We start from the raw sequence: 7,587 nt of genomic DNA, 5'->3' as shown, positions 1-7,587 counted from the left end.
ACAATGACACATCGGTGACGTCACACGTGGACAGAAGCGTCTCCAGCTGACTGTCACAGGATCGATACCTGTGATTGGCTCCTGGAGCGAGAGAGAGAGGGAGAGAGAGAAGGAGCGAGAGAGAGAGAGAGCTGCTATTGGCTGAGCTCTCTGTGGGCGGGGCCTGCCTGCTGTGTGGGCGGGGCCTCCGCTCTCAGCCTCAGTCCTCACGAGCAGCTCTCTCGTGCTCACCGCGCGCACCGGACCGACCGCGCTGCTCCGCCCGCACACGGAGCACCTTTCCCGGGGAGACCTGCGCACGCGGACCGTGCCTCTTGCCTCGTGCTTCGCTCCTTCTCCTCTGCATGCGCGTTTGCGGACAGAGCTGTTAATCTCTCTCACACACACACACACACACACACACACACACACACACCTTGAGGCTCGTGCGCGGCCGTGTGGTGGATTTGTGAATGGTGTTACTACCTCTCTTGGATTAAGCCGCGGAGGGATACACCGCTCAAGACAGCCGTGAAGCAACAACCTGCAGCGCTACGGGAACAGGTGAGGGACATTTCCGCTGTTTACTGTTTAGCACGAAGCAGGAGCGCTGCTCTGATGGATGACGTGCATAACAGTGTGCGTGCGCGTGTGCGGTCAAACTGAGGCGCGCACACACACACACACACACACTCTCTCGGTCCATAATAATTCTATTAAATATTAAATCATTTTGAGGTCATGGCTGATGACCTACTTCCCTCTTGGAGGCTTTTTTTTGAAAAAAATGTGCACCCTAGAAAAACAAATTGAGTTATATGAACACTAAATATAAACACACACACACACACACACACACACACACACACACACACACACACACACACACACATAATTACCTTTTTAATAGGAGCTGCATCGTGACTTTCCTTCTCTGATTCTTTGCATTAATATCTCATTCATGACCTCGTTGTGCTCAAGCTGTGTTGGTCCCTCCTGCTCTTATTGGCAGACATTTTAATTATTATTATTATCATTATTTCAAACCCCATTTCCTGTGTATCCGTCCTGTCAACACGCTGCGTTTCAGTTTTTGTTATAATGATGAATTCTGAGACTCTCTCGCTGGTCTAGGTGAAAGGAACTCTGGGAAACACCTGCAGGGACGCGGCTGACCTCAGATCAGCTGAGCAGAACTCTGCAGGGTCACATCCCGTGCATTATTAATAATAACGGACCCGAGTCAGCGCCGACATTCAGCTGGAATACGACCACATACATCGCAGGAGGCTATAGTTCCCACGGCTGTTCCATTAAAAGTAGATCCTTGCCTTTTTAGAGTTTTGTGTTCAACATTTCGGGTTATTGTGTGTTTTGTGTGAAGTTGAATGTTTCCACATCCAGCGGATCGATAGAAGTCTCTTTTATCTCCGGCTTTGGTGTCCTCCTCCCCGGGGAAATTATCATTCTCTCTCTCGCTGCTACTCTCCCCTCACTAGTCTTTTACAGCTCGTTCCCACCGGACTCAAGAAACAGAAACGACCCCAATTTGTTCCCCTCCTGGGACCAATGAGAGCGCAGTATTCACAGCTATCGATAGGCTCCGCCTCCGATCTGCAACGACGGGGTCCAGACCACCGGGGGGCTGTGACCCTTTTTCTGTCATCTCGGCCTCAAATTCCTTCTGTCTCCGTGTTGAACCTTGTTCTAAACCCTTCTCTCTGTTGGCATGTGTTCTAAACCCTTCTCTCTGTTGGCATGTGTTCTAAACCCTTCTCTCTGTAGACATGTGTTCTAGACCCTTCTCTCTGTTGGCATGTGTTCTAAACCCTTCTCTCTGTTGGCATGTGTTCTAAACCCTTCTCTCTGTTGGCATGTGTTCTAAACCCTTCTCTCTGTAGACATGTGTTCTAGACCCTTCTCTCTGTTGGCATGTGTTCTAAACCCTTCTCTCTGTTGACATGTGTTCTAGACCCTTCTCTCTGTTGGCATGTGTTCTAAACCCTTCTCTCTGTTGACATGTGTTCTAAACCCTTCTCTCTGTTGGCATGTGTTCTAAACCCTTCTCTCTGTTGGCATGTGTTCTAAACCCTTCTCTCTGTTGGCATGTGTTCTAAACCCTTCTCTCTGTAGACATGTGTTCTAGACCCTTCTCTCTGTTGGCATGTGTTCTAAACCCTTCTCTCTGTAGACATGTGTTCTAGACCCTTCTCTCTGTTGGCATGTGTTCTAAACCCTTCTCTCTGTTGACATGTGTTCTAGACCCTTCTCTCTGTTGGCATGTGTTCTAAACTCTTCTCTCTGTTGGCATGTGTTCTAGACCCTTCTCTCTGTTAACATGTGTTCTAAACCCTTCTCTCTGTTGGCATGTGTTCTAAACCCTTCTCTCTGTTGGCATGTGTTCTAAACCCTTCTCTCTGTAGACATGTGTTCTAAACCCTTCTCTCTGTTGGCATGTGTTCTAAACCCTTCTCTCTGTAGACATGTGTTCTAAACCCTTCTCTCTGTTGGCATGTGTTCTAAACCCTTCTCTCTGTTAACATGTGTTCTAAACCCTTCTCTCTGTTGGCATGTGTTCTAGAGCCTTCTCTCTGTTAACATGTGTTCTAGACCCTTCTCTCTGTTGGCATGTGTTCTAGAGCCTTCTCTCTGTTGGCATGTGTTCTAGAGCCTTCTCTCTGTTAACATGTGTTCTAGACCCTTCTCTCTGTTGGCTTGATAAGACATGGAGACCCGCCTTGGTTCTGTGGGGATTCTCCCATCGTCTGTTTTTAATCTGGTGTCGGGGAGGTGATGGATCACCTGCTGCTCGGTACCAGGTGCTGTGTTCATTATATCATGACATATCTGTTGTTTATTAGATAAGATAAGTTTGAGTTGTTTGTTGTCTTCTTGACGTTATTCACCATTAAAAGGCTTCGTGTCTCCATGTGTTCGTAAAACCTTGTTCAAAGGCCCATGAAACGAGTCCGTAGACTTTAAAAACCGATAACCTGCAGATACGAGCTCATTTCTACTGGATAAAGTGTTGAACCGGACAGGAATTGACCCGTCAACCTGAAGAGAGGCTGAACTGATTAGTGAAGCTGGGAACTGCTGACTCAGCTCGCAGGTCTGTGGGTTCGTCACTACGACACGTTTCACGCTGAAAGATGATCGAGACCGAGAAGCACCGGTTCCCCTTTAGAACAGACGTCTACACGTGGAACCAGAACCAGAACCAGAGGGCTCCTCTGCTGGTCTCTGGGGCTTCGCTGTAGCAGCTGCTCCTCTGACACTCGGCTGCTTCCTGTCACGCCGCAAAGGAACGCTGCCGGCTGCTTCCCGTCTTTAGAGAGCGCCGCTGTCGAGGTAAACGGACCGGCTCGCCGTCTGGTACCAGAGAGGAGCGCTTAAATATTCATCACCTGTCAGGTGGGCACCGAACCTCCTGCAGCAGCACCGGAGCGCCGGCTGACTCCACACGAGACCCCGAGCAGGAAGCGTGAAATCCCATTCAGGAAATGAGAAATTCCATTTTGCATTCGCTCGGAAATCCGTGAAGTGTGCGATCGGACTTGCCGATGACTCGCCCGTCCTTCACCTGAGGAGGAGGAGGAGGAGGAGGAGGAGGAGGAGGCGGCGACTCTGGTTGTATAGAAGTCTATGCTTCATGTGTTAAAGCTGCATTCTCTCTCCTGACCACCAGGGGGCGACTCCTCTGGTTGTATAGAAGTCTATGCTTCATGTGTTAAAGCTGCATTCTTTCTCCTGACCACCAGGGGGCGACTCCTCTGGTTGTATAGAAGTCTATGCTTCATGTGTTAAAGCTGCATTCTTTCTCCTGACCACCAGGGGGCGACTCCTCTGGTTGTATAGAAGTCTATAAATGTACTTGTTCCATTTAGTTTGTTTTAATAAAAGTTATGGTTTCATTATTATTTAATTCCCAGGAGAGAGCCAGGCCCGCTGTCCCCCTCTGTTTCCAGTCTTTGTGCTAAGCTAACAAATAAGCGTTAAAGTATTAGTTCAAAGGAGTCGATCTGAGAGTTGCGTATTAAAGATGAAATCCCTCGTTTGGTTCCTTTCTTCTTCTCCGGTGTTTTAACTTGGGTCTCTAATGAGCTTCCTGCTCGGTGGTGTGCGGAGCAGCAAAGTGGACCTAACCATTAAAACATTGCTGATCAATATTTCAAAGCGGTGTAATATTCATGTTACAAGCTCTGCTGAGTGAGCCGGAATGTTCTCTTCATCCTGCATCTCTCACCAGAACCTTTCAACACCCACTTGTACTTTCATTCTCTTGGAGAACTCTTCCTCCTCTGGCCGGTGCAGCAACCCGACGCTTCTCATGGTTCCTGTTTACACCACTGCAGTGGATTAAATAAAGAGTCAATATGAGGTTAAGGTGGAGACTTAATTAACTCATCGTTACAGTGCTCCACCTTTTCAGAGGCTCAGAAGTAAAATGACAACATACTAGTGAATGTAATGATCATGTGTAATACTTCCTGTTTGCTTTTAATGGGATGTGTTGACAATAAGAAACGTATAACAACACCGGCCTCTTCACCTTTATTTCATATGAACCTGTTTCTAATCTCCAAGGAGCCGGTCGACAGATTGATAATAAACTGAATTAAGAACTATAATCTGCTGATGGCTGCGTCCTCCTCCTCCTCCTCCTCTTCCTCTCCTCTCTGCGTCCCCCTTCCTGCTAATGGGTTCTCCATTAACCCCACCTGACGGCTGTGTGGGTAATTACAGATTTATTTCCGGCCCGTGACCGCGCACAATGAGGAATAAACAAAGGGACGCCGTGAGGCTCTTTAATGGACCGGGTTCCTCCGGGTCCTCGGCTCTGCAACAGAATATTAAGACAACACAATCGATTCCCACTGATTTCCTGTTCCCGTCTTCTGACGGCTTGTGGAGAACTCTGAGTATGTCGGCTCTCTCGTTTGCGTCCAGCTGCTCCGCAGCAGCAGGACGGCGTTCATGTGGAGCGTTTAAGGACTCCGTCTAAGTGCTGGCTCCATGTCGGGTTTCCATATGGGGGAAAGTGTGACGGAGCCGAAGCACCTCAGGCTGGTCTGCAGGAAAAGATCCATCCCGTCCAACATGGAGAGATTCATCCTGTGCCTCTTTGTAGCCGCTGTGCCTCTTTGTAGCCGCTGTGCCTCTTTGTAGCCGCTGTGCCTCTTTGTAGCCGCTGTGCCTCTTTGTAGCCGCTGTGTCTCTTTGTAGCCGCTGTGCCTCTTTGTAGCCGCTGTGCCTCTTTGTAGCCGATGTGTGTCTCTTTGTAGCCGATGTGTGCCTCTTTGTAGCCGCTGTGTCTCTTTGTAGCCGCTGTGCCTCTTTGTAGCCGCTGTGTGCCTCTTTGTAGCCGATGTGTGTCTCTTTGTAGCCGATGTGTGCCTCTTTGTAGCCACTGTCTCTTTGTAGCCGCTGTGTGCCTCTTTGTAGCCGCTGTGTCTCTTTGTAGCCGCTGCGTGTCTCTTTGTAGCCGCTGTGTGCCTCTTTGTAGCCGCTGTGCCTCTTTGTAGCCGCTGTGTGTCTCTTTGTAGCTGCTGCGTGTCTCTTTGTAGCTGCTGCGTGTCTCTTTGTAGCTGCTGCGTGTCTCTTTGTAGCCGATGTGTGTCTCTTTGTAGCCGCTGTGTGTCTCTTTGTAGCCGATGTGTGTCTCTTTGTAGCCGCTGTGCCTCTTTGTAGCCGATGTGTGTCTCTTTGTAGCCGCTGTGCCTCTTTGTAGCCGCTGTGTCTCTTTGTAGCTGCTGTGCCTCTTTGTAGCCGCTGTGTGCCTCTTTGTAGCCGCTGTGTGTCTCTTTGTAGCCGCTGCGTGTCTCTTTGTAGCCGCTGTGTGTCTCTTTGTAGCCGCTGTGTGCCTCTTTGTAGCTCTCTCTAGGTGACATTTCTTTTTCAATGAGCATGTTTTTATATTTGTATTATAAAAGAAAGGAACTACAAAGTGATCCAATGCTTCCAGAACCGGGAAATTATTTCCCGTTTGATGCACTTGGCATCCCAGCTCTCCTCTCTGCCTCATTGCATCTCCAGCTTGTCTGTTTCTCCTCCAGCGCTTTAGGATCCCCGTCTCTGTGTTGCTGTCTCTTCCTGAAGCAGCCCCAGACCACGCAGGCGCCTGCAGACCTGCTGCTCTGGATCTGCATGCTAATACCGTGGCGCTCTGATGGATGTCGGCTCATTAACAGCGTGCCGTGTTTGACTGAAGGAGAAGGCTCCGATTCTGCCGTTCGTATTTCTGCGTGTTCCCTTTTGATTTAATGTCTGTCGTTAAAATGTCCGCTGATGGGAGTTTTATTGTCACTTATTCAATCAGCACGTTGTGTAAAGAGTGTTTTTGTGAGTGTTTTTTAGACCGGTTGACAGTTCACAGAACCACGGGCGCTCAGAGAGAAGGATCGCAGTAAAATGAGAAGCGCCTCTTTGTTGCTCCGAGTGGTTTGATGGTCCAGTGTTTTATATTTTATATTTAATAAGCTGGTCACGTGGAAAGTGACATACCTATTTGTGTAAACGAGGAAGGGAGCGTCTCCTCTCCAGCTGGAGGTCCATGTCGGGTTCTGTTGGTGTGAAAGAGACTCAGCAGAAGTGAGACGTTTCATGACCGTCCTCCACTTTTATTGTGTTGTGTTGAGAGGAACCAGAACCAGCAGCAGCGGATCGTTTGTGGACGTTTTGTGTCTCGGTCGTGTTTTACAGGTGAAACACGACAGCTTTGTGGAAGTTTTGCATCTCTTTAAAGCGGCTTTGAGTCTTTGTAGCCGCTGTGGCCTTTTGTAGCAATTTTGCAGCTCTCTGGAACCAGTTTGTCTTTTTGGATGTTTTGCCACATTGTGTCTCTTTGTAGCCACATTGAGTCTCTTTGTAGCCGCATTGAGTCTCTTTGTAGCCGCATTGAGTCTCTTTGTAGCCGCATTGAGTCTCTTTGTAGCCACATTGTGTCTCTTTGTAGCCGCATTGAGTCTCTTTGTAGCCACATTGAGTCTCTTTGTAGCCACATTGAGTCTCTTTGTAGCCACATTGAGTCTCTTTGTAGCTGCTTTGAGTCTCCATGTGCAGTTTTTTTAATCTCTCTGGTCATATGACTTTACCACCAGACATTCCGTTGCGAGACATCTAGGAATATATGTATATGAAGAAAAGCGCTGCACGAGAATAGAGCTGCTGTTCATAGAGAGGCGGACTGATCTGTGTGTTGCAGTAATCATTCATCATTAATGATTCATTATTAATGGATGGAATGAATCTAACAGCTGCTGGAAGCTTCTTTAAAGTGAAGTTCATATCGTAAAGCTGCATTCTCTCTAAAAAACAAGATGGCGACGGCCAAAAGGTCCAACTCCAGGCTTCAAAGCGCCTCAACGACTGCGTCCACTTCTCCTCAGAACACGCTGACCTCGCTTTGACCTTGTGTGACCTCTGATTGTCCCAACAGGAGTCAATCAGTCAGTTCTGCCGGCTGACTTTGTCAGAGAGAACTGAACTGTTCATCGGAGATGTTTAGAAGAATCAAACCAGTTGAGTTGTTGGGTGTTGTGGTGCTAATGTTGGTGTGTTTTCCCATCATGCCTCAGTGGGGGCCTGTGGCCCCTGTGGAGAGGGCGG

At 48.5% G+C, this 7,587-nt stretch overlaps 1 protein-coding gene across 1 annotated transcript in view; it reads left to right on the top strand.

Annotated features, from left to right (window-relative positions):
• Positions 1 to 445: 445 nt before the first annotated feature.
• Positions 446 to 7,587, top strand: part of large2 (LARGE xylosyl- and glucuronyltransferase 2) — a 31,012-nt gene continuing 23,870 nt past the window's right edge. The window contains exon 1 of the mRNA XM_079231376.1: positions 446 to 543. The gene's annotated coding sequence lies outside the window, so the exon portion shown is untranslated. The remainder of the gene's footprint in view (positions 544 to 7,587) is intronic.

This window comes from Taurulus bubalis (genome assembly GCF_910589615.1).
Source record: "Taurulus bubalis genome assembly, chromosome: 15".
Taxonomy (NCBI): Eukaryota; Metazoa; Chordata; class Actinopteri; order Perciformes; family Cottidae; genus Taurulus; species Taurulus bubalis.
Note: the sequence above shows the minus strand (reverse complement) of the source record. Positions and strands in the feature narration are given on the sequence as shown.